This window comes from Lepidochelys olivacea, assembly GCF_965140295.1.
Source record: "Lepidochelys olivacea isolate rLepOli2 genome assembly, chromosome: 3".
Taxonomy (NCBI): Eukaryota; Metazoa; Chordata; order Testudines; family Cheloniidae; genus Lepidochelys; species Lepidochelys olivacea.
In genome coordinates, this window is record NC_140413.1 from 149738337 (window position 1) to 149765315 (window position 26979).

At 51.1% G+C, this 26979-nt stretch overlaps 1 protein-coding gene across 9 annotated transcripts in view; it reads left to right on the forward strand.

Moving 5' to 3' along the window:
* The window catches only part of SLC29A1 (solute carrier family 29 member 1 (Augustine blood group)), a 59886-nt gene that overhangs the window by 15176 nt on the left and 17731 nt on the right, over positions 1-26979 (forward strand). For 2 of the 9 annotated variants that reach the window (XM_084625010.1, XM_084625011.1), the window contains exon 2: positions 209-281. The exons of 3 other annotated variants lie outside the window; for them this stretch is intronic. The gene's annotated coding sequence lies outside the window, so the exon portion shown is untranslated. Of the gene's footprint in view, positions 1-208; positions 282-7806; positions 7825-9036; positions 9196-23928; positions 24037-25042; positions 25123-26979 lie in introns of those variants that run through there. 4 more of the 9 variants (XM_084625007.1, XM_084625008.1, XM_084625006.1 and 1 more) reach the window with 4 other exon arrangements.

The window sequence follows — 26979 nt, forward strand, 5'->3', positions numbered from 1 at the left end:
ATTCAGCTAAAATAAATCTGTAGCCCTTCAGATTGTGAAGGAAAAACTTCAAATCGTGACACAAATGTCAGCAATGCCTAAGTCTGCAGAGAGCCTGATACAGGTGCTCTAGGACATGTGAACTGCCCCCATTCTTCTCTGTGAGGTGTTAATTATGATCAAGGTGAGGATCATGTAAATGTCAGCCTTGTTAACTATTTCACTTCAGGTTGAATCATGCAAGAAAGGAGAGGGAAGATCACACTGAAGATCTGCACAGTCCACTATGAGTGATGATGCCAGTGAGTAGAACTCAAGCTGTGGGCAGAGCTTGGGAGAGGACTGTGACATACTCTTCCCTGGAAACAAACCAGCCCGCAAAAAGAAACCAAGTTAGTTTCCCAGCTGTCCTGCCACCTCTTCCTCACTTTCTGTTCAAACACACAAGGGCCAACCTCTGCTTTGAGCTGTCATCCTCTGTCAAGGGGCTATTCAATCAGCCAGCCAGCTCCCCCTGGCTCTTTCCCACGAAACCTCTAAGCTTTCATGTAATAGATGTGATGGTGGATTTGCCATGCCCATAGATCTCTGACCCAGCCTGGCAAAGTGAGGAGGTAAAAATAAAATAATGCATCACCCCTGCTCTGCACCCCATCCCCAGAACCTAAGGACACACCAGGCGGCTGCTGCTGTTTCTTCGGTTGGTGTTTTTTAATAGAGACACTCATATTGTTTATTTTTGACTACAAATGAATCATCAGCAGATGTTAAAGTCACATTTTTAACCTAATTGCTAGGCCCCAGCTTGTGGGTTTATTTCCCATTGTCAGTAACTGGCTGGCAATTGAAATAGTTCCAGCGCCACTTGGGACAGCTGATTAAAACACACATGCCCCCTTCCCCTTTTTGATAAGAACAGCAGTGAAAAGGCAGTCATTTCCTGCATCTGTAGGGACATGCAGAGTGGGATTCTGCTCCAGATGCACCCTTTCATCATGGCTGTGCCCTCAGCCCCACTCCTTGCCACCCGCCACCCCTCTCTGTTTTTAATAAACTCTCTGTCGGTTTCCCAGCAGCTCCTGATTCTCAGCACTATTCATAGCTGGTGATTTAAGGGGCTGCTTCCAGCTTTGAGATGGGAAACATCTGTTACACCACTCAACCCATTTCTCCCAGAGCCAGGGCAAGGCTAGCATGTTCCAGTTTCAGGATCAGGGCAGGGGCCGCTGCTGCAAACTAGTGTGTGATCCACTACAAGGCTCCACAGCTGTGCAGGGCTTCAAGGAGGCAGCTGCTCTACACTGGATGTGGTAAGTGAGCGCTCTAGCCCATCCAGCAGCTCTGTCCCCGCTACTGTCCTCCCTACTGCAGCATGGCCTGCTCTGCAGTGCACAACAGATGGTTGGTTAAGACCAGGTGTGCTTGGGAGACTAGATTCTGGGTCTCATGACTGGTAGTGAGGGATTAGCTCAGCAAGCTGGCTCCAGGTGTGCTAAGAGGGCCTGCGGGCCAGCGAGGGTTTCCGCAGTCCCAAGGATGCAGACCATGGCAGAGTGACTTGCATGGCTAGTTTTATGGACTTGTTTTTGTGTTAATGAGACACTAATGACACAAGTCCTGTGCTTCTGCCTTTGCTCCTATAGAGCCCTTTGCAGCAGGGTGACCTCTTGGCATCCTGCCCATAGCTGTCAGGCCCAGGGAGCTTAGAACAGGAAATCCACTTGGAGAAAACCCTGAATGGATTTGGTGACAACAGGTGCCAGGTTGATCTCTGCAGACGGGTGGCCTCTACACACAGAGCCAAGGACTTGCCCAGGCCAGTGTAGTGGTCCTCAGCCCTGCTGTGCAGGGACCCTCTCTAGACAGGAGCTCCATCTTAGTGGTTCCTTGGCCTCTGCTGAGACTGCCAGCAAGTGGGCCAATAAGTGCCAAAAGTGATGGTGGTTTTTGTGTCATGGACACACGTCCCCCAGGAACTGGGCTGAGAATCCACCAACTCACATAGTTCACACGTGGGCCCTCGAACATCTGTCAGAAGAGGACAACTCAGTCACTGCTGACCGGAGCTGTAACTGGAATCAGCAGTAGCCTAGAGGATAAAGGCTCCTTGCCCCCAGACTCCTATGCTCTCCAGTACCTTCTAAACTGAGCTCTGTTTTGGAACAAAATGATGGAGGGGTGACCCCAGGACCTCTTGGTGCCAACTGGCAAAGGGCATGGGAACGCATAAGAGTTACAGGCTTGTGATTCCTCATTTGTAGGTGTCTATAGATCCTTGTCTCTGCTGCTCTTGTCTATACAGGGAAGGGGTGCTAGGCAGCCCCAGACTGTGTTACAACAGCAATACTAGATTTTGCCTGTGCATTAGGGAGCAAACAGTACTTCACTAGCAAGCAAAGTCTAGTAGCTAAAGCCGTTTGGAAGTCCAGATGCTTTTCCAGGCTCAGTAAGGGAATATTGTCATGTTATTAGAGCGGGAGACTGATACTTTAGAACTCCTGGGCTATGTTTCCAGTTCTGCCACTGACACATTTGTGTGAGATTGGGCAAGACGTTTTAATCTCTCTGCACTTCAGTTTCTCCATCTGTAACCCCAGGATAGTGCTCGTACTCTACATGTTGTGGAAGGGTTGTGAGGGTTAGTTAATGAATGATTGTAAAGTATTTCAGATCTCCAGACAAAAGGTTCTGTATGGGTGCAAAGTGTAAAGGATTCTAAACAGACTGAGATCATACAAATATTGACCAGCTCTAGGGCCCTAGAAATCAAATATTGGCCAAGGGGAAAAAAATAGACCCTGAGATTATCTGGTGTATTGCCCAATGCCTAGGGCAAATCCCATTTTCTGCTGCTGCCCTCGAAGACAGGTGTTTGTTTTTTTCCCTTTGGGTTTTGTTACTTAAGTAGAAGACACTGAATGGCTGAAAACAAATGAAGCTTTTGTTAAACTTTTTGCAGGAAATGGGATGTGTAAAAGGAGATCATGTAGCACATTTTTTATGGATTTTAAAAGAAATAACTGAAGGGGAAGGATACAAATGGCCCATTTGTGAGGAGTTTTCTGTCCATCGCTCCACACTTTGGAAAGTTTCAGAAGCTCCAGTGGGCTGCATCATGGTTCTGGTGCAAGCGGGGTTGGCTTGTAGCTGTGCCACCCTAGAAACAGTGCAGGGGGAGGTCTTAGAGAGGAACAGCGTCCTCTTTGCTTCCCCCTTGCTCCAGAATTGTTGCTGGCCTGTAGCAGAAGCAAATTGTGATGACACCATGAGGGTTCAGCTGTGTTAATGAGAACATTACAGGGGCTGGAGCCAATGCACTGCCCTGCCCCATCCATCAGGTCAGGAAGGAGTAGTGGGCACACAGCCCCCAGTTATGCCTGTGTATCTTCCCTAGGGAGGCTATGCAGGGATATAAGGGGGGCTCTTACTTCCCCTTAGACTCCAAGGCAGCAATTGTAATCCAGAACACAGTTTAGCTCAGTGTGCGGTAGCTATAATTTGTAAAGTTCTCAGTGCTGATTTCTGCACAAAGCCCTGGTTTTCTCCAGGATTGAGCAAAGGTATCTTAGGTTACTGTGGGTGTTTGTTCCTGCCAAATAGCTTAGACGCAGTGCTGTGATGGCGCGTGAATCTTTCTTTCTTTTTTTTTTTTTTGGTCAGTGACTGAGATATTATTGGAAAGATATTTGGCAAGACTGTAGCTGCTCAAGTGGGGGCTCCTAGCTGCATGTGGATTAGGTGGAGTCACAGGATACAGGGTGATTCATCTGCCTTGTAATGAAAACCCTTCCACATGAACTGCAAGTCACTAATTACACTTCAGATCCAGGGCTACTTAACAGAATTAGCGTCACCTTCAAACGCACTCCTGTCTCTCGCTGTGATGTGAGTTACACAACAAAGGCAGACGTGTTCGTAAATATCATTGAGTGGATGCTGCCCTGAAATGACTTTCAATTCACCTAATTGAGTGAAGCCTGCTTCAGTTCTGCCTTTGGCAGTTGCCAGAAGTTTTTGTTTGCTAGGTGGAGTTTAAAGAAGTAGCCCAACCATTTGGATTTCCGTTCTTGGGTAAGTTCTCATAACAACATTGACTTGCCTACCTGCCTTGCAGTGCTGTTGTAGCTGTGTCGAGTCCAGGATATCAGAGAGACAAGTTGGGTGAGGTAATATCTTTTATTGGACCAACTTCTGTTGGTGAGAGAGACAAGCTTTTGAGCCACACAGAGCTCTACTTCAGGTGTAAGCTCGAAAGCTTGTCTCTCTCTCCAACAGAAGTTAGTCCAGTGGAAGATATTACCTCACCCAAGGCCCTGCTCCTGCAATTGGATCCACAGGGGCCAAGGGTTTGCCTGAACAGATCCAGTTGCAGGATCAGGGCCTCTGTGTGCATACAATACTTTGAAAATAAAAACTGCTATGTCCTTCTGTCATTTCCTACATTCTGCTGGGCTTGTGTCTTCTGGTGGCCACTGATGGCTGCTGTGCGATTTGGCACTAATGGATTTTAAGCTTAGAGACTCTACTGAAGGGAAATTTATTCCTGTGCTTGGAAGCTCCGGCGTCTCTTGCAGAGGTCTGTGAATGAATTAGATGATGTCTGTCGAGTACTTTGAAGCTTGAAAGCACTAAATACTATGTTGATTGTGAACCCTTTGGGGAACACAGTGGGATATAAATGTCCGGTCCTGAAGTAGAAACTTCCTATGACATCCTCCCAGATGGAGGTGGTGTCTCCCTTCCCCTTGCATTCTGACTGTCCACATCCCTGAGAGCACTCGCTTCCTGAAATTACAGGGGCACAAATAACAGCTTTGTGGATGACTTGCTCAGAGAGTTTGTGGAATCTACAGCAGATTGTTACCTTGGATTTTTGCTTCAGTTTACAGTTCTGAGCCCTGAGTGCAGAGGTCTCAAGAGGACATGCGGGGCCTGATCTTCAGAGGGGTTGAGCACCCATAGACTTCAGTGAGACCTTCTGGTGCGTCTCAGACCCATTGCACTTGAAACAGAAGGCATATTAAGTTAGAGATCATTAACTCTTAGGTTTGCTGAAGCGCAGGGGCAAGTCTCTGTCTGATCTTGTTTGTTTCTGTTGGCCTCTGAGTCTTATTTTAGGTTCTGTCTGTCTTTACTCCTACAGTAAGATTTTTCCCTGACAGAGTTCCCATCACTCAAGACATGTCAATTTAGAGGGGAGAAAGCTCTGAGAAGTAGGCTATAGGACAGGCTCCATACACTTCTGGCAAGATGGGCCTGAATTCTGCAGCGTGACCCCTTGATTCTGCAACATTCTGATGTAGCAGATGGGAGATTCGTTAAGAGCTTCATTTACATGACAAAAGAAGGCTTTGAATGACTTTGATTTGAAATGAATAATACCCTCAGATCAGCAGCCCCTGTGTTGTTTATGTTGATATTCAGTCTCAGAGTCAGTGCCTCATTAAGGTGAATGGGGTGGTTCATCCCTCTCCGAGCTATTGTTTCCGGCTGTTTGCAGACTCAGGCGTCACTGCTTTGGTTACATTTGGATCATATTTTCAAGGCTTTTTTGCAACTGTAAGGGCTACAAACATTTTCTTTTTTTAAATTAAAGTGCAATGCTGGAGCATGATTCTTCAACCAGGGTTGGATTCTGGAACATATTCCACAGCTGCAGAAGTCTGACTACAGAGAATAATCTTGCCCTGGGATATGGAGAGGCTGGGATCTACTGGAGGTTTTTCCATCTTTAATTTCTGTCACCATCTGAAGCTGACGAAAAGTCAGATGGGTTTTTTGTGTGTGTCTTAATAACATAAGATGGCTGCAATAGGAGGGATTTTGGGTAAGCAGTTGCAGTTTCCGTTTCCTGCCATTGCCGTTGGTTCTGGGTTCTTGTGACCACTGTTCCCTCTAAGCTGTGTGCATGTGCGCACGCACACAGATCCTAACCCCCCCCACACACAGTGAAACACCGCGCACACAAAAATTTTCACAGAAGAAATTTTTTTGCACACATGGCCTGTCAAAAATTAGAGGGAACGTTGCTTGTGACCTCATTGTCTAGTTGAGTTACACATAGGAAGGGGTGCTGTGTACTGAGAGCATATGATTACATTTGTGTGCTAATTTCCAGGGCACAAGCAGAGGTTGCTTTTAGTACAACGGTGTGTTTAGAGCCAGTCTAATCAGTTTAATCACTGTATGTCAGCTGGAAATATGACTGATTGTGTTTGCTCTGATCAATGGTTGGCTTGGACTGGTTTGTGGTGAGACAAAGTAACTGACTTCTCTGATGCGTCCCCTATAAGATTTGATTTTTTTAAAAAAAAATCTAGATCTCACGGTTGCGAAGGTGACCCCAGTGGCAGGCCATCTTAGGGCTTGTCTACACTACCTGCTGGATCAGCAGTATAGACGCGATAAATCAATCGCTGAGCACCCTCCAGTTGACTCCGGTACTCCACCAGAATGAGAAGTGCAAGCGGAGTCAACGGGAAAGCATCAGCTGTCGACTTACCGCAGTGAAGACACTGCCGTAAGTAGATCTAAGTACGTCGACTTCAGCTACGCTATTCACGTAGTTGAAGTTGCGTATCTTAGATCGACCCCACTCGGTAGTGTAGACAAGCCCTAAGTCTGCAGACAGGTGACTTGAAACAAACTTATAGATTAGATTGGCTCCTAGCTCTTTAGGAGTAATGACTGCCCTATGGATATGGGGTTAACCCTAATGATGATTGAATACAAGTATCTCTCTCTTGTGCATCCTGTAGGGTCAACCCCTACAATGGCAAAGAAAGAGGTGGACAAATTGGAAAGAGCCCAGAGGAGAGGGGGAAAAAAAATTGGTCAAAGGTTTGGAAAACCTGACTTATGTGGAAAGTTAAAAAACTTGGGCATGTTTAGTCTTGATAAAAGAAGATTGAGGGGGGACCTGGTAACAGTCTTCAAATATGTTAAGGGCTGTTAACAAGAGCACCTGTCCTCTTTATCTCCTTGACCTACCTGAAGGTAGGACAAGAAGTGCTTGACTTAATCTGCAGCAAGGGAGATTTAGGCTGGATAATAGGAAAAAGCTTTCTAACTATAAGGGTAGTTAAACTCTGTATTAGGTTTCCAAGTGAGGCTGTGGAATCCCCATTACTGGAGGTTTTTTAATAACAGGTTAGACAAACACCTGTCGGGGAGGGTCTGGGTATACTTGGTCCTGCCTCAACACAGGGGGTGGACTGGATGATCTCTTGAGCTCCCTTCCCCTACACGTCTATGATTCTATAATGCATTTAGATTAGGTACTAAGTAGTGGTATTTCTAATGGGGATGGCTAACTCAGTTTAGGAATATACCTTTTTTTCTAGTTTAGACGTACCCTACGGGGCAAGCCTCAGCAGAACGGCCTTGCCTAGACTAGGTTTATGATGGGATGTTCACTTGCTGAAGTCTGACCTACACATATTTGGGTGGGGGCTGTGTTTTGTTTTACTAATATAGTTACACTGGTGCAACCCCTCCTGTGGATGTAGTTATGTTGGTGTAAAGGTGCCTTTTGCCAGTATAGCTTATTCCCATAAGGAAGGGGAATACCTATCCTGGTCTGAAGCACATTTGTACACATATAACTGTGTCACACTAGGAGGTTGCACTGCACTGACTGTACCAGTATAGGTAAAGTTAGGTAAAGCTTTAGTCTCTCCGCCCTCCAACGTGTGCTAACGTCACACCTTCACTCCTAGTCTAGAGAAGGTCTGAGACAGAGTCAGCATACGTGTTCCGGTGCTTTGGGAAATGTATTGCAACATGCACCCAGCCTGGGGACAGCCAACGTGGGACGTCAGCCAGAAGCGGAACTGGTCTGATGAGGTAGGCAGAGACTCGCACCGGGGAGGTTGTGTGTAGGGAGTTGAGCTCCTTCAGTCCATGCCACTTGGTTTTGAAGAACGGTGTTCTGAAGCAGAGGAAGGATGGCTTATTTGTTCAAACACTGGCTTGGGAGCCAGGAATCCTCTGCCCCGACTCACCGTGTGACTTTACGCAAGTCATTGTCCCTCCTGTGTGCTATAGTTTCCCCATCTACAAGCTGAGGAGCAGGATCCTAAACCATGCAGTGGGCCTGAAAAGCTGAATTCACTGATGTCTGTAAAGTACTTTGGGATCCTCACATGGAAGGGGCCAAAAATGGGCAGAGCAATCATTATTGAGTGATGCTAGAACAGCTGTTCAGAGTAGCAGGGATTCTGAGAAGTAGGCCAGTTAGAAACAGTTCTGCTCCTGGTCCTGTGCATTCCTCTCCCTGACTGCTGCGTGCTGGGGACTACAACGAGAAAATAAGCTCTTTGCCCCTTTGGAGGCTTCTTGCTCCTCCGCATGGGGCTGCAGTGGGGGTGGCAGTGCTGTGACCCTCAGGATCCTGAGCTCAGCTGGGGAATAAGCCCAGGAGTAGCAGATGAGGGGGCAAAGAGCCTGTTTTCATGCCAGATCCCCTGTGCAGCACACAATGAATGGAGAGGAGGAAGCCAGCTTGACTCCCAGCAGAATTTCTAGGAGGCGCCGGTGGCTCACGAGTTTCTGGAATGATAAATAAACCCTGGCATCTCCTGGCTCCTGCTGCCTGTTTAATAGGCACCCAGGACAGAGTGGGGTTTATTGAAGAGGAGAAGGGCTCTCTGCCAAGGGCTGTGGTGCCTGGCAGACAACTCAAGAGCCTTGTTAAGATTCATCCCCAGCCCCTAGCTTTGGAAATATCCATGACCCACTTTGGGCCCTGGGCTGGTTCCTGAGTGGAGGAGGCTGCACCTGGTGCCCTGCAGAGGGGAAGAGCAAGGAATGCTTTAGTGGGTGGGCATCAGAGAACAAGCGAGGGGGTGGTGCCCGCCAGAGTGGAAGGACTGCCGGTTGCGAGGAGGAGCAAGGGAGCTAGGGAGGGTGCGGGTACCAGCCACGAAGCGGAGAGGGACAGAGGAAGGTGCCAGCCTGGGGCAGAGGGAGGGTATCTGGGGAAGGAGAGGGTGGAGGGGAAGGTGCTGCGGGGGCAGTGAGGGCACCGGCCTGGGGCCGAGGGAACAGGGAGGTCTGAGCCTGGGGGAGGAGAGGAAGGAGGGTATGGGCGGAGCCGGAGCAGCTCGCTGGCTACATGTGGCTCCCTCCACCACCCAGGCAATCAGCAGCCGCAGCAGCGCGGGAGCGGACTGAGAGCCCGTCGGAGTGTGGCCACGCGGAGCCGTCCCGGAGCAGGTGGGTGAGGCTGGGCCACCGACCCCCTTCCTGCGCCGCCGCCGCCGCCCTGGGACAGGCGGGACATCAGCCGCTGGCGGCGGGGGGGCGGACTGCGCGCTCCGGGGAAGCAGAGTCCACCCCCCCCCCCGCCCCGCTCATCCCCCAGTAGGAGAGGAAGGGGCCCGATCCCGATGGGGGGAGGGGGCTCTGACCCGCTTGCCTGGCTCGCGGGTAGGGGAGGCCGAGCTGCTCCTTGCCCAGCACATGGGTCCCCGGCACTAGCGACCGAGCAGCGGGTGTTGCGGGTCGGTGCCCCCTCCCCTCTCCTTCCCACAAGCCGCTCCCCCGTCTCTCTCCTGCCAGCCACGTGTAAATCTGCTTCCTGCTGCTGTACGCAGATGCCTCGGGCAGAGCCTGCCCCATTGCTGGTCGTCACCCCAGGAGTTTGTGGAGTAACCGAAGCAGGCACTTCTCCGGGTGTGGGGGTGTGTCCCAGTTCACCAACAGTGTCACCGCCTGAACGTCTCGGGCACAGGAAGCTAGCAGCACCCAGTGGACGGGGCGTGGGTAGGGAGGTGCCAGTTGCCAGTTCCTTGGAGTAGGGCAAGGAAGTGGAATGTGTTAGGAGCGTGTTTTTCCCCAAAGCCAGGCAATGGTCGTTAACCCTTGCGGCACTGCTCCCTGTCCGAGGTGGGGCTGAATGTCCCTGTAATGATTACTGCTGGGGCAGCGGGTGGGAGGTGGTGGCGGCGGTGTCCCAACTGTACCATGCAGCCTGGCCCAGGCGATGGACTTTACCGTGTACCGCCGTGGCACTGGGCAGGGGTGGATGTCTTCAGTGCCCACGATGGGAGCGGCTGTTTGGGGCTGCTCATGTTGTTGCTCTTAGGTCAGTAGTACCCACCATTGTGTGTGGGGCGCTTTACAAACATGCGGGATTAAGGCAAGATCCCAGCCCCGAGGAATATACAGTCTGCCGTGGGCAGATCCAGCCCAATAAGGGTGTAGGCAGTGCTGGAGAGGAGAGCAGTGCTGGAAGGGGAGGTGGAAGAAGGAAGCTCTGAAGGAGGTTTGGTGTGTGGGACTAGGGAAGCTGCTGTGTTCTGATGGCTGTGGGGAGCTAGAGCGCTCTCTTTGTAACCCCTTTGTGTCACATGGATTCAGTTTGGAAGGCTCTTGTGTAAGAGGAGCTGGAGGGTGGTCTGGGGTAGCTTCCTGTATCTGGCCCTGCTGCCTCGTCTCCTGCACTCCCCCTGGTTAGTGGCTGTAGAGGATGACCAAGGTAGGAATTGCTCTGAATGGGGTGACCAGACACCCCGGAAATTTTAGTGAGCATCTCTTTCTTTTCCTGAGAGTGACAACTGTATTAATAGTGAATCTGATAGGAGCAGGACCAGAGACCGCCACACACTGGACCCTGCGCCAACCCCTCCTTAGTAGACTTTATAGAAGCCAGATGGGGGTATCCCAACCTTGCTGGGCACTAGTGCCAGTTTAGCTGACTAAGATCTCAGTTGTACCAGCCATTGCCCACTCTCTGAGTGGGGCACCTTCCAGCTATGAGTTGGGGGTGATGGTGACCAGGCTCTGGGGTCGGCCCTGAGACTCATCATGAGTGTCGACCCCCAATCCCACACCTGGCAGGTTCCCTTGGGTTAGAGGTATGCAAGTCATCCAAATGTCACAGCTGGGATATGCTTCCCTTTTCATCCTGAGCAGCAAGCTGCCTCCCTAGGCCTGTCCCTTGAGCTAGCTGGAGCAGACAGCTCCCTTATTGTCCAGGGTCTATGCCAAAACATGAAATCCCCAGTCCCTCTTGTGAAATCCCAGAACATGTAATCCTCTTGTCTCTGTGGCAGCAGCCAGCTCCTGCCCTAAATAGCTTTGAGTTTCTCAGGGCTTGTCTTCACTCGGTTAACTTGAGTCCTGTCCACACACCCACAACCCTGACTGGAGTGTGGCCCTTCAGGGGTATAAGTTAAAGCTTGAGTGAGCAAAACTCACCAGTCGCTAACGTGACCACTCTGTAATGCGGACGCAAGCTAGCTCCACCCAGGTGCTGCTAGTCCTCCAGTGCCTTCCCACGATTCACTGGGAAAGAATTCAAAGAGCGGCTTAGTTTACTGCAGCACAAGGAGCCATGGGAAACAGCTCCAGCAATCACAGAGCTAGTCTGCACTGCAAAGTTAGGTCGACCTAGCTAAGTCACTCAGGGGTGTGAAAAATTCACTCCCCTATGAGACGTATTGAAGTTGACCTAAGCCCTCGTGTAGACACTGCTAAGTCGACAGAAGAATTCTTCTGTACATCTAGCTACCGCCTCTCAGAGGGGTGGATTTACTGCAGTGATGGAAGAACGCTTCCCATCACTGCAGTAGTGTCTACATTACAGCGGTCTGACTGCAGTTGTGCTGTTGTAGGGTTTCTAATGTAGATGTACCCTTAGTGCTACACGCGAGTGAGTGCAGAGCCAGTGAAGACACAGCAGCTGGCATGTTATGTCATAGTGTGGCTGCTGTCACTCAAGCTAGGCCAACTTGAGAGGAGTAACTTGAGCATAGATCACACGAGTTAGCTCTGCAGGGAAGACAAACCTTCAGAAATGGGAGGGTGAGGAGTTGGGTGAGAAGGAATCTGCTTCAACCCACACAGCAGGGCTGGGATCCCAGGCACAGGAAGTGAGGAGCTTGGGTCTTGCAGGGTGTCCCTGCACCTCCTCCCCTTACCAAGCTACTTAATGAGAGGAAGAATCCTACCATGAGGAATTAATGCTAGTACCTCATTATCTCCTGGGTGGAGGATGTTAATCAATTGGCTAGTGCTGGCGGGTTAGTATTATTGTTCAGTCACTTGAGGACTTGGCCTAGCCTGACCTTCCTCCTCACTGTGATTGCCTGGAAGCCGGAACACACGGAGCAGGGCCTCCTACGTGCAGTCCAGAGTCTTCCACCTTCTGCAGTTAGCCCCACATCCTAGGTTGTCCAAGGAGGAGGAAGCTACTGGCTGTGACAGAAAGGGGAGCCTTCGGGGCTACAGACCCTGGGCTACCAAGGAGTTTGGGTGGCTGATGGGAACCTGAAAGCCCCAAGAGCCAGGAGCCAGATGGGCAAGGGATCAGCAAACCAGAACCCCGCCTGCTTTCTGTGGCACCCTCAGTGAAATGGAACCATCTCCCCAGAAAGCTTAGATTTAGACAAATAAGCATTCTGTGACAGAAAGCCAGTCCCATGGATAATTTCTGACCAGCTCTAGTTGGGAGTGAAGTTCACAAGGTGAGGAAACTGGGATGTGCAGAGGGAAGAGAGGAGAACACAAAGGCAGGGAAGAGGGAGAGAAACAAAGGAGGGTGGGGGAAAGGAAGAGAAATGAATCCGAGATAGTCATGGCTCTAAAGGGGAACGTGTTCTCCCACTGAGTGATGCTGTGCAAAGAACTGATCATCACACAGCTTGCTTAGTACATAAGGGCCTGTGCTCCCGTTGATCTTTGTGCAACCCATCCCTGGGAGAACACTGTCATAACCTCATACACCAGCCCAGAATTAAAATGGAATTCAGCCTTCTCCGCAGTGAGTTAACACCTTTGCCATAGACCTTGCAGGCCGGCTCAGAATCTGAACTGCACCACCTTGTCTGGCTTCTCCAGCCGCTTGCACTGCTCCAGCTGGAGGTGTGCGCCAATGCCACACCCTGTTTAACAACAACAGGCAGAGCCCAGCTGTTTCCATCCACCCTGGAAGCCAGATAACACAGTGATGCTGCGGGACGGTCTAGTCCAGGGGTCGGCAACCTTTCAGAAGTGGTGTGCCAAGTCTTCATTGATTCACTCTAATTTAAGGTTTCGCGTGCCAGTAATACATATTAACATTTTTAAAAGGTCTCTTTCTATAAGTCTATAATATAGAACTAAACTATTGTTGTATATAAAGTAAATAAGGTTTTTAAAATGTTTAATGACAGGTTTCAGAGTAACAGCTGCATTAGTCTGTATTCTCAAAAAGAAAAGGAGTACTTGTGGCACCTTAGAGACTAACCAATTTATTTGAGCATGAGCTTTCGTGAGCTACAGCTCACTTCATCGGATGCATACTGTGGAAAGTGTAGAAGATCTTTTTATACACACAAAGCATGAAAAAATGGGTGTTTACCACTACAAAAGGTTTTCTCTCCCCCCACCCCACTCTCCTGCTGGTAATAGCTTATCTAAAGTGATCACTCTCCTTACAATGTGTATGATAATCAAGGTGAGCCATTTCCAGCACAAATCCAGGAGAGTGGGTTGGTGGGGGGGGAACCTGGATTTGTGCTGGAAATGGATGACGGATGACACAACACTCTCACAAACATTGGGAGACAGGCCAGTCCTTGCCTACAGACAGCCCCCCAACCTGAAGCAAATACTCACTAGCAACCACACAACAGAACCACTAACCCAGGAACCTATCCTTGCAACAAAGCCGGTTGCCAACTGTGCCCACATATCTTTTCAGGGGACACCTAATAACATCAGCCACACTGTCAGAGGCTCGTTCACTTGCACATCCACCAATGTGATATATGCCATCATGTGCCAGCAACGCCCCTCTGCCATGTACATTGGCCAAACTGGACAGTCTCTACATAAAAGAATAAATGGACACAAATCAGATGTCAAGAATTATAACATTCATAAACCAGTTGGAGAATACTTCAATCTCTCTGGTCACGCGATTACAGACATGAAAGTTGCGATATTACAACAGGAAAACTTCAAAACCAGACTCCAGCGAGAGACTGTTGAATTGGAATTCATTTGCAAATTGGATACAATTAACTTTAGGCTTGAATAGAGACTGGGAGTGGCTAAGTCATTATGCAAGGTAACCTATTTCCCCTTGTTTTTTCCTACCCCTCCCCGACATTCTTGTTAAACCCTGGATTTGTGCTGGAAATGGCCCACCTTGATTATCGTACACATTGTAAGGAGAGTGATCACTTTAGATAAGCTATTACCAGCAGGACAGTGGGGTGGGGGGAGAGAAAACCTTTTGTAGTGGTAAACACCCATTTTTTCATGGTTTGTGTGTATAAAAAGATCTTCTATACTTTCCACAGTATGCATCCGATTATTTGAGCATAAGCTTTCGTGAGCTACAGCTCACTTCAATTGGTTAATCTCTAAGGTGCCACAAGTACTCCTTTTCTTTTTAAAATGTTTAAGCTTCATTTAAAATTAAATTAAAATGCAGAACCCCCCGGACCGGTGGCCAGGACCCAGGCAGTGTGAGTGCCACACATGCCATAGGTTGCCTACCCCTGGTCTAGTCCCTACCATTGGATGGAACAGAAGCTTTCTGTTCCACAGGCCTGTCTTCCAAAACAGCTCACCCTGAGATCCCCATCCAGAGGAGTTGGAGATTCTCCCAGGGGCCTCTGGATTTGCTGCAGCATGTCTCTATCTCCCCACACCAGCCTGTGGTAGAAATTCCCTAGGGAAGCAACGGACACTCCATCCTGTGAGACACTTATAACTCTTCTCCAGGGGGATTTTTCCATGTCTAGACAGTAGAGACACATCCTGGCCCCCTCTCCCTGGTCTGTGCTGAGCTGGGAGCACAGGAGAGCTGCCAGTTCTGGTTTTCAACCAGCCGCGTCTGGTTCTGGCGCCAGGTTGAAGGAAACGCCTTTGTCTCTTCCTAGAATGTCTTACATCAGAATCCAGTTGTGGGTTCGATGCCATTTCTGGTGAAGCCAGCTGCTGTGGTACTCCCATGGTATTGCTCTGTGAATTACGCAGGGATTTTATTCTTTTTGGACAGCCTAGTGCTATAGGATCTCCCATCCCCTATTTGGTGTGCCTGCAAGAAGTCTGCAGCTCTCTCTCACAGTCACAACCCCATCAGCTCTCAGAAGCTAAGGAGTGCTCGCTGAAGGCGGAGGAGGACTCATGGGCATGACTCTGTATGGGGCAGGCTTTCTCAAAGTATGGAACTCCATATCCTAGTGTACGTTAGGGCATGCCATGCTGCCAAGGGGCTTGACTGTTTGTGCTTATTCAAGATCTCAAGGCACTTCTGGCAAGAAGAGGAGCATTATTAACCTTGCTGTTTTGCCCAGACTGAAATTCAGGCAATTCAGCTTGGTCTCTCAAAAATGTCTCTTCCAGTGCTGGTTGTAAATGGGACTCTCCTTCATTGCCTGTTGTGCTGTGTGTTCTTAAACACAGCCGATCCCCCTATCCCCAGTGGTGGCAGGAAAGGAGGTGGTTGCTGGGTGCACCGCTGGTAAAGCTTGTTGGGAATGGATGCTACTGTTACCCCAGCTGGGTAGAGGGAGCGGTGCCTCTCTGAAGCCTGCTCAGGGTGGTGGCTAGTTGGGCTGGTGTCTCTTCCTGGGCAGAGGGAGGGGAGATTGCAGGCACAGATTGCTCCTCCCTGCTCTTTCACCAGGCTCTACATCGGGGCTTGCTCAGCCTCAGCTCATGCAGACTGTCCGCTGAGAGCCCTGCTCTCTGGCCAACCTTCCCTCTCCTCTCTGCGGTGGATGCTGGGTCTGAAGGGCAGAGAGAGATTTCTCCTTTTAGAGTTGTGAGCCCAGAGAGGGACTCTGTCTGGGGAGTGAGGGGATGGCCAGCCCCAGTGCTAGGGCCTCACTATCAATTCCATTTGATGGGCCCCTCTGATGCTGATGTAGCTGCAGCCTGGTGCAGAATGTAGCTTCTGCCAGTAGCTGCTGACACCAGCCAAGCCTTCAACTCCCTGTGTTGGGTACATCCTCCAGGAACTGACTTCCAAATAACTGGAGTACTCTTGAGACAGTGAGAGAGCAGCCTGGTCTGGGGGGCAGAGCACAGGAAATGGATCCAGGAACTGCTGATTCTTTAGCCTGGCTCTGGCACCTTCTCCCTTTGTGGCTCTAGTACAGTCTTTGTTTCTCCTCTTCTCCCATAAAGTACAATCCAGACCTTTCGACTGAGGCATCTCCTCATCCCAGCCCTGTCTAGACAGACACTGGCCAATCGCCGTGTGAGCCAGTTTCCTTTCTAGGCTGGAGTCAAGGCCCCCGTGGGGTCTTTGTAGAAAGGGTAGTCCACCCTAACATGACTTTGGTGCATGCTGGAGGGGGATCAGTTCTTGGTGCTCTTCCAGGACCAGCCAACTGAAAAGCGTGATGATCTCATTGGTGTGGCTGGCCCCTTCTTCTCTGTTCTTCCCGGCACCCCCTGTCACACCAGTGGGGCTGCCATGATGCAGTAGATAGCAGGATTCCGCACTGGCTTTGGAGCAGTCATGATCTTTGGGCAAAGGCCAGACCTGAAGTGGGGAGCGAGCTGAGCCATTTCTGATTCTCCCATTGCTTGGGGGGGATACTGGGCCCCATCCCTTCCTGTCAGCTACTCTCCGCTGTAAACCCTATGTCTGGGGCTGAAAGGAACTTTCAATAGAGATAAACTCCAGCCCTACTACATCACTTTGCTGTCTAAACAAAGACAATAACCTCCCGGTGGCTCGCACAGGCGCATGTGCCAGAAAGCTATTAATTAGGCAGGGTTCTGCCAATGGGCCCTTTATCAGTCATCCCAGCCCACAAACATTCCAACACGTATCGACATTAAAGACTCTGGGACAGGCTCTAGTGAGACTCTGAGCCATCTCTAGGTGGGTCAGCCTGCACCCAGGGAGGGGCTGGCCTGCTCAGGCCCCCTCCTCAGAACGGAGGGGCTCATGGTCTTGCAGCTGTGCCTCTGGCTAGTAATGCCTCCCTCCTGTGGGTGATGTTGGTGGAGACAGAGTCCCCACCTTAAAGAGCTTTTTAGCAAATAGTGCCATGGTGTTCAGCTGCTCTCACTGAGCTGTGGGTGTGCCTGCTGAGACAAGGGCCAGGGCCTGACTTCAGAGGCGTGAGCACCCGCAGCTCCAGTTAAAGTACATGGGAGCTGTGGGTGCACCCCGGACAATCCATCCCCAGCTGTCCCAGGTTGGGAACCCAGAACTTAGGGACATGTGCTGCCCCAGCTGGTCCTTGACTGACAGCCAGTAGTGGGGGTCTGCATGAGGGTGTCTAGTTGCAAGGGGACAGGTTACCCGCTCTGCCCTGGCCAAGCAACAGGCATCTCATCATTTGTATTCCAGAGCTATCTACGGCCCCACTCAAGGTCAGGGCCTCATTGCGCTAAACACAGGGACACACCCTACCGCCTCTCGACTGCTCACAGTGACCCTGCTGGTCCTTCTGCTTGTCCCATCTTGCCCTGTGTGCCTAGGGGTGGGGGGAGACCTCCTGGGAGTTGCTCATGGGTGTGATTGTGTTGAAGGGGTGGAGCTAGCATTCCAGCCAGCTCCCTTGCTGTGGGCAGTGCCCATGGCATTGGTACTTGGCTGCATTGCACGTGAGCTCTCTCAGCCATGGGGTTTGAAGATCAGCATCTCCTGGGGCTACCCGATCCTTGGGGGGGGGGGGAGGGCTCTGCCCCATCGTTGTGAGTTGCCTGCAGCATGGGAGGATGTGGCCTGCAAGACCAGGGATCCCCCTCAGCCGGTGGGGGAATGTCGGGGCCATTTTGGGGAGGGCATGTTAGTGGGAAAGCCTCCCCAACCTAATTCCAGCTATGTGGCTGGGGTGAGGAGACCTGGCCACAGCATCACTCCCACTCTCCATTTGCTCCTTGGAGCCATGCCTGTGCCAGGGACACCCCTGCTCCAGCCATGTGACAGACACCTCTCTGGTCGTGGAGAATGGGGAGCGAATGGCCCCTTAGCATCAGGCTGTTACCCCAAGGTCCAGTGCAGAGAAACTCCTGTTTAGCCTGTAGCAGAGTTTGGGGGATGTAACTCAGGGTGCAAAGTGGAGAGCTGACGGGAGAGGGTTAGTGCACTGGCCTTCCATCTCTGCAGAGCTGGGTTCACATTCTGACTCGGGTCACAAGTGAGATGAGTTTGCAGAGCTCAGCCTGTCCTTCCCCCATCCACCCACCCTTCTCACTAGCCCAGCTGATATAATCAATAGTCTGTCTGGAGAGTGTGAGTGAAAGTAGGACGGTGGGAGAGAGCAGCTCCGATTTGAGGGGCAGCAGCAGAGCTAGAGGGCCACCCCATGTAGCACCTGCCCATCCCTTCCCTGGCACTGAAGTCTCATGCCCCTGCCCACCTGATGAGGCTGAGCTAGCAACCGATACCAGGGTAGCCTCTTTCAAATGCAGCTGACCTCCAGGGCATGGAGCCTGGGACTCAGGGCACCTGTTCTACCTCCACTGACCTGCAGAGCCCTTGAGCAAGTCACATCACTTTCCTGCATCCGTTTCCCAGCTGTAAAAGGGAGAGAATACTTTGACCCCCTTTGGAAAGTGCTAGCAGATCTGCTGCTGGAGAGCGTTAGGGATTGGTACTAAAGCTGCACCACTTCAGCATCCCTGAGCAGGGCCAAGCATTTCCCCAGGCCCACGGTTCAGCCCCAAAGCCTCTCCTGCCTCTGCCTCTCTCCCTGCCCCACTTCCTATGGTGGGGATAACACAGGCATGTCCCTTTCCCTCTCAGAGCACCGGCTCTGGCCCTGCTCTGCCTCTGTCTGGTAGAGAGGGAGGGGCCAGTTGCCCTCTGGGGGCTGGGACCCAAAATAGTTACTGCATTTCTGTCATGCCCATACTAAGAACTGGCCATGACTGATGGAGAGGGCAGAAAATCCCAGCCTCGTTGCCACCGGACATCCTGCTGGGAACAGCAGGCAGCTGGTTGAGCTGAGTGGCAAGCCTAGCTCCTAGTGAGGCTGCCAATCCTAAGGAAGAGCCCCACAGGCCCCCCCCTCATAAATCTTTGCAACTTGGGGAAATGGTAATGGTCAGCCCACGGAACATTTTGTTCGGTTTTGGCTGCATTTCCCCCTCCACCTCTAAATTGGAACCAGCTGCAAGTCTCATTTGGGCTCCCCAGCCCAGCGGCCTCCTAAAAATAGCTAAGCAGGAGCAGCTGAATAGTAGAAATAGCTGAGTGGAAGCTACACCTTCACCAAGCAGTGGGAGAGGAGCTGCATAAGTGCAGCAGCCCCAAGCTCTGCAAGCGGCCCCTTGCCCTCAGGGTCAGGGCAACCCTCACTCTGTATTTCCCCAGGGAGTCGGGGTCTAACCTGCTGTGGGCAGCTAAGGCTTGGGGGTGAATTACAGGGCTAAACCAGCAACAGGCCAGAGTTGGGGAGCACAGAGGGTGAGCACCTGGGAGAGGCTGCTGGCTGCCCTAAGCTTCTGAATGCTCTCTTAAGAGCCACAGAATGGCAGCTGCTAGCCCAAGACCAGCTCAGGGCAGCTCTTAGCAGCTTAACCCCCTGTGGGGGGGAATGCGATTCCCAGCTTACAGCCAGCTCAGCACAGCTGTTCCCGGCTGTTCCAACACCACCGGGCTGCTCCTGGCACTGTGTAGTTCCACCTGGAGATGGTGGTCAGGGAGGAGTGGGCCCAGCAAACATGGCCACTCTAACGGAGAGGGAACAAAAACATAAACACAGCCACCTTTGGAGGAGTATGTCTCAGTGATGGGCAAGTGATTCCTGTAGCTATGAAAGGAGCCAGAGAAATGTGACTTATTCGCAAGGGAGGGGGAAGATCCCTTGCCAGGGTGTGTTTGGCTCTGAGAGCTCCCAGGCACTTCCCCTGGGGGGAATATCGGCACCTTTAACATTGGGGGTCCACCCTTCTGAAATCCCCAGAGCAATCACTGTCCCCCAAGCTGCAGTACCAGCCACAGAAACACAGAGGAGAAACACAGATGGATTTTCCTCACCTGAGGAAAGCTAGCATTAGCTGTTGTCATGTTGGAACCAGCCACCCTTGCCCTTTGAAAACAAACAAGGCCCAGGCTGCTCTGAGCATCAGCAGAGGCTGGGGCCTAACCCACTGACTAGTAGCTGTGCAGAACAGGCCCAGTACCCAAGGAGCAGGAGGTTATAATCTCCCCAGGAACCCTCTCGGTTGCTCTGCCAATTCATGCTAGCTTCTCATCTGCCCCTAGTTTCTTTCTTTCTCTTATTTGACTCCGTCCTGACTCTAGACCCTTGTGCCAAGAGTGAAGCAACAAGGTTGGAATCCACCCCCCTCATTCCCACTCCCTTCCAGCGCCCCCAGGGACCTCCCGCCTCCTATGCACACTGCCCCACAAAGGAGACTTTGCTCCTCTCTCCTGTTGCTGCACAGACTGGTGAACTGGGGGATAGTGAGCAACTGCAGGACTCTTTGCAGAGGGATGTGAAAATGGGGGTTTCAATGCTAGTTTCAAACACACAGGCCGCAAAGAGTTAGGCTCTGGGGCAGGGATTGGTGAGGAGAGCAAGGACTGTGTGTGCGCTCAGGTATCCTTGGGACCTGGGGAAAAAGGGAGAAGATCTGTGAAGGGGTGAAAATCAGGGTGCATTAGGGAAGCAGGAATCAGTGTGGGATCCCCCACTGCCACCACTATGCTGGATGAAGGCTTTCCCAGCACTACCACTGAACAAGAGCTTTTCCAACTACCCCATTCAGCACTTACAGTAGAACCTCCAAGTTACCAACGCTTGGGGTGGAGTTTGTAACTCTGAACAAAATGTTCTGGCTGTTCTTTCAAATGTGTACAACTGAACACTGACTTCATACAGCTTTGAAACTTTACCATGCAGAAGAAAAATGCTGCTTTTAGCGGTCTTAATTTAAATGAAACAAGCACAGTTTCCTTGCCTTGTCAAGTCTTTCTTTTCTTAACTTTCCCTTTATTTTTTTAGTAGTTTATGTTGAATGTAGTACTGTGCTGTACAGTATTTGTGTGTGTGCGGGGGCGGGGAGGGAGGGGTTGGTCACTGCTGCTGCCTGATCCAAATAAGGTGCGTGGCTGACCGGTCAGTTCATAACTCTGATGTTTGCAACTCTGAGGTTCTGCTGTACCACCTTTCCCTTTCCCAACGATGGCCGGTATCAGAAGGCAGCCCTGTCTGCAGCACCTCAGGTGGCAAGCCATGGTATGACATGTGTGGCCTGCCCTTAGTGTCCCTCTCTCCGGTAACCCAAGAACTCCAGTGCAGGCTCTCTTGCTACAATAATGCCCTTCCTTGGGGTGAGTTTATTACCAAAAGTCCCAAACCATAGTCCATTTATCACCCCAGTGCAAGCTGTCCTGAAAATCACACATCCTCTTGGCCATGGGCATAATACATACCACATTCTGGCATCACCCGCCACACCCAGACTCTGTCACTCCTCCTGTCCCTCTGCTGGGACAGCCAGCCCAGACCTTCCTCCTGGCGTGCAACCCCTGTTCTTCCCAGCAGGAACTCCCCAGCCTCTCTGCTGGCAGCATCCTTGCCAGGGAAGCATCCCTCACTCTCCCCAGCCCTCTCACAGTTCCTCTGGTACCAGCTTTCAAGCCCTGGAGGTGGCAATGGGTAGGCCCCTCCTTTGCTCCTCTGCCTTCCACCCTCCTTTGTCCCCATCTCCAGCTAGAGCCAACAGGCAGCTCCCGCTGCTGCTGCTTCTCCTCCTGCCTCCAGTTCTGGCTCTTTGGCTGGGGGATGTCAGCCAGCAACCTTCTCTTGCTGCTCTCCCACCTTCAGCCCTCTCCCAGGTTCCAAACATACAGACTCTGGTAGTGCTAACTTGCCTCTTTCCTTGTTCCTCTAGTCAGTGCTGCCAGGCAGCCCTGAGTCACCAGATATTTCTCTCGGGGGGGGTCCTCTTCCGGATCTTTGGTAGCACCCAGTGCCGCCCCACCCTTTGAATTGGAGTGAGCTGATGAGGCTCAGGATGCACTGGCTCTGCTCTGCCCTAAAGGGGCAGTGTCAGCCTGTGACAGCTCAGCAGGAGGAGGTTGGTTAGGACTCTGGAGAATGCCAAGTAAGGCCTGGGACTGACTGCTGCCTACCATGGTGCTGGCTTGGAAGTGGCACCATGGGACACGGGGCTAAACACTGAAGCATTGGGTACAATTTTGGATGCTGGGTGGGCACTGGATATTTAATAGACTAATATTAACTCTATGGCAGAGCCTCCTTCTGTAAACCCTCAATGACCTGGCTTGCATCTCCTAGGATACTTCAGTGGCATCTGCTTCTCTGAGCAAGGCCAACCTCCTTCCCTCCCTTCCTAGGTATTTTACAGTCAGCTGCTCTTGGCTCTTCCTTGTTATTGCTGTGGTAACCACTTTTAATTTCTCCGAAGCCTGCTTTGACCTACCAGGGTCCTAGTTCTGGTGAACTTAGGATTTGGGTAGGAATGGGTCTTTGTGACACAGAGGCCAATTGGTACCATTGGGCAAAGGGCTCACTGTTCTTTACAAACAACTCCTGTCTCAGACCTGACAAACTCACTCCACCTCATACACCATTTTCTGGGTGTTTATCCATGAAGGGTAGCATATGATGTCTTTACTGAGTGCTTGTAACTTATTAATACTTATTATAACCATTGTGTGTATGTGTAATGTTTAAGGAATAATGTAACTATATTGAAAGCTGTACCTTATGGTCTTGGAGTAAAAATGAGTCCACAGGGAAGCATTAAGTCATCTTGGTGATGGCCCATTCAAGTGGAAGCGAACATTTCTCCCCCCCCCCCCCCCGCGCTAACTGATTATGTCACATATTGCTCAATTTTCTACAATTGCAGCAACTGAGAACAGTGAATAGAAAACCATCAAAGACAAACTATAAACATTGAAACCACTTGGAGGTAAAAGGAAGGATACAACAGATAGGGTCACCCTGTCTGTGAATGAAAACAAAATTCTAATTCATTCTATCACAGCATGGAGAATGATCCTCTGCATCCCTTCACCGAGAAGACGTCTTGTTAAGCGAGCGTGTTTCATAAAAGATTGGATCCTGGTTCGTCTGAAGTCAGCCAACTTTGCAACAGACTGAACTTTAGGGGAAAACCTACTGTACTAGCTAGGAAGGCTGGTGGTATCAGGGAGCTAATACCTAGCTACCACAGACAAGCTCTCTTGCTCTGGAGGCAGCAGGTGCCAAGTTCTGGGTACCCTGAGAACCATCACAGTAAGTTCTAGGGGAGAAAACTGGCCCAGGCAGCAAATCAGTTCAAATGTGTATAGATCTTTCCTTCAGCAGGCTAGCAGTTTGCACACCCCAGCCCTTAGACTCCCTGACTGAGTCTGGGGCAGAGCAGAGACAGCCTGTGTGTGGCTAACTCTGTGGAGATAGATAGCCAGAGTTCTGCTCTGGCCCTGGGGCACAGGTCCCTCCCTCCAACCTGTCTGTATCCGTACTGCGTTACACTCAAGTGGGAATGCACACAGATTTACTGCCTGTATAGAAACAGTGCCCACCCCCACCCCCTGTTCACTGGCTTCACCTCTGTTAAACACTCTCCTTCACATACACACAATGTTTCTCCGGTTGCTCCAGTGCAGCCACTGTTTGGGTGGAGCGTGGCAGCCTTTTATCAGTGCACAGTGACATGGCACAATTTTTTAAGCCATGAAGCAAGGCAGGAATTCAGTATCTGTTTGAAACGGCAAGGAGAGTGAGGGTGGCTGAATGGACTTGCTCAAGTTGAGATGAGGCCAGGGCACAGGACGTAACACCCTGCATCACCAGAAGTGCTTGGGAATCTCTAGTGGGCATAAGTAACTAGGATCCCTGTGTGACATCTCATCGGGGAGACAGGCCCTGTCCCACGTGCTTGGTATCCACACTGAGAGTAGCTTATCTCCACTCCTCTGACATAGCAGGTTGTCAGGGGAGAGTTCTTTGTGTTTTCTCAGAAAGAGGCCCGGGTCAGTTCTTGTATCTGCTTTTCCCCTCCCACATCAAGAGTGCTGGCCTCAGCTTGTGGGACTGCTCAGATACCAGCCGCAGGGCAGCCTGAAGGGTCTGGAGCGACCTGACTGACAGAGACCCACCTGCCCTCTTGGTAAATCTCTCTTTGTTGTCCACTGGGGCAAGGGGGATCCTCACCCCAAACCAGCCAGTTGTTCCCAGCTGCGGGATTTAAGGGTCTGCAGCTGGGTTTAGACAACAGGTCGGTTTCCATTCTGTCACATGTTGCGGAAGCAGGGGGGTTGGGAGATTGCTGCAGCTGAAGGGAGCCAGGAGCATGGGGGCTGAGTCCTCCTCCTGTTGTGAGAACACGGCATTGTTTGCGCTGTTATTTAAGCGGCTGTGTTTGTGGGAGTTTCTCTAATGATCTACTTTATATGCTAGTCTCTTAAGAACTGTTCCAAAATATGCGTAATTCTGGGGGAGCTGGGAGCATGCCCAGGGCACAGAGAGCATGAAGGAGCTATTGAGAGCACCTGGCTGGTAGGATGGGGGCATTTGGTAAGGAGTAGTAGGCAGGGATCCTAGAAGTTCAATCTGCAGGGAAACTTTACCCCAAACTCAATGGGCCAGCTCTCTCTCTTTTTCACGGAAAACTCTTTAGTCTGATGTAAACACCCAGAGTCTGATTGTGCTGTCAGTTACAGCAGGGTACATGTGAAGTCACTCCAGGCAGTAGTACTGGCTTTACACTGTACAACTCTGATCAGACTCTGAGCCTGAGGGCCACTTCTAGCAGAACTGTGTGGAATGGTCGGGAAGCAGGTGGGAGTGAATGCTCTGGGAAAGCTGTGTGACTGGCATGGATCTGGCATTGGATGGGGGGGTTTGAAAGGAGTTGTCTTATGCACTAAGCGGGGAGTGTGTGGTGGGAGAAGTAACTAACAGGTGGGTGTAAGATAAAGCAGCTCTTCAGTTTACTCTGTGCCCACCTATTAGCTGCTGCAACCAACCGAGCCCCTCAGCATGTGTGTTACACTCTTTCTCCACACTCACCTGGTGCCAGATCAGGGTCAGTAGCACAGCTTTACTCCAGGCACCCACTTGCAGCTGTTTGTGATCGTTTACACCCCATCGGTAACTAACCACTGTTATTGCAGCCCTGGATTCTCCCTGGAAGGTCTGTTTCTCCTCTCATGCCAGTGTAACTCAGGAGGGATTCCAGTGAGGTCCAGGCTGGGTGAGTCAAACTGGGTCAGAATGCCTGGGGAGCTGGCTATATTTGGCTCCTCAAGTAGTGTGGAGTGTGCTGACCGGGTACGTTAGCTCAGGTCCCGCACAGTGTCAGGAGCTGTGCTCATTAGCTTTGGAAGTGGCTGGTACAGTGGTCTGTAGCCTGTAACTCAAGGCATATCCCAGCTCTGAAACACTGCTGTGCCACTCCCCCCAGACTTCTGGGCAGCTGTGATAAGAAGGAGCCGGGTGCTAGGAAAGATAAAACACCTTGGTTTTATATTTCCCCAGGGAGTTCCCACGGGCTGCAGAGTTCCCACCTGAGGCTCTGCAGATGGGGTGGCTGAGAGGGGCTGGGCTCGGGTCACCCTTTCACTCCCAGAGTGCTGGGATTATGACTCCTCTTCAGGGCTGGCTGATTTCACACTCCCTGCCAAAGAAATGGGGGAGTGAAAATGGAGCAGGACAGGACAGAGTCATGGCTGTGGACAATGCTAGGAGCTGCTGCAGGGTCCCTGACTTGGAGGAAGGGGGTGAGTTCTGGAATGAGAGTCTTAGGGCTGTCAGCAGCTTTGCCGGGATGAGAGAGCAGGCATTACTGCCCCCATTAGAGACACCCGAGCAGGATGGGGGAGCCTGATGTCCAACTTCCTCTGAAGAGCTTAGTCTCTCTCTCTCAGTGGCCCCAGCATACAGAGCCCTGTAAAAATGGAGCAGAGACTCTAGGCACTGGCCCTTCAGAGACTGCCATGATCCTGCTGCCTCTTCCCAAGGAGGGGCAGAGCCTCGGTTTGGAAGCCTGTGGGAAGTGGCTGTGGGGTTCCCAGGTTTCTGGCTCAGGCGAGCAGTGAAAGAGGATGTCTGAAAACAGGACCCAGGAAGGAAGAGAGAGGATGACTGGAAACTGTGGCTGTTTCCTCATCAGCTCTTTGATGGTGACTGTTGAATCAAAGGGTTTGTCATCATTCTGAGAACAGTATGAGACACACCGTCTCCTGGATGCACACGTGCACAAATACAGCTCTCTGTGCACACAGCCTCTGCCTGGGGTGTAGAAATACAAGAGGCTAACTGTAAAAACCTGCGTTTACCAGGGACCTGACCCTCACCAGGCCAGACAGCTCCAAATTAGTGGGTCCACAGCCTCCTTAGTCATAGAGTTGAAGGCCAAACTGGGACCACCAGTTCATAATAGTCTGACCTCCTGTATATCTCAGACCAACAGCACCTCCCAGCACCCGCACACGAAACCCAACGACCGCAATGAGACCAAAGTATTACAGCCCTCAGGAGACTAGACTGTCATGTGCCACAGGCAGAGGATAGGAGGGACCAAGTTCCCCTGCAATGACAGGGAAATGATTAAGTGTGATATACCCAGATAATCCTGCAAGTGACCCACATGCTGCAGAAGAAGGCAAAAAAACCCAAACCCCAAGGGTTTCCCCGAATCCGACCTGGGGGGGAAATTCCTTCCTAACCCTACATATGGCGATCGGTTAGACCTCGAGCATGTGGGGCAAGTAGCTGAGAGAGAGTGCTTGGTGCCATCTCAGAGCTCCAACCCTCCCCGTGCAATGAACCATCTCTGGCCATGGCCATCCCTGATGCTTCAGAGGAAGGAGATTTAAAAAAAAAAAAAAAACCTCCCAGAATATGTTGGCAGGGAGGGGGGAATCCCTTCCCGACCCCTTCAGGGTGGCCGGCTGGAACCCTGAAACAAAACCTTTTAGGAACATAAGGCAAACTGGAAGGGAGCCCCAAGGCTGCTGAGCCCTGACCTTTCGATCACAAGCAACCCCATCATACAATCGCACGCATACATTTGTCCAGCTCACTCTTAAAACTAGATCATGGTTTGCCC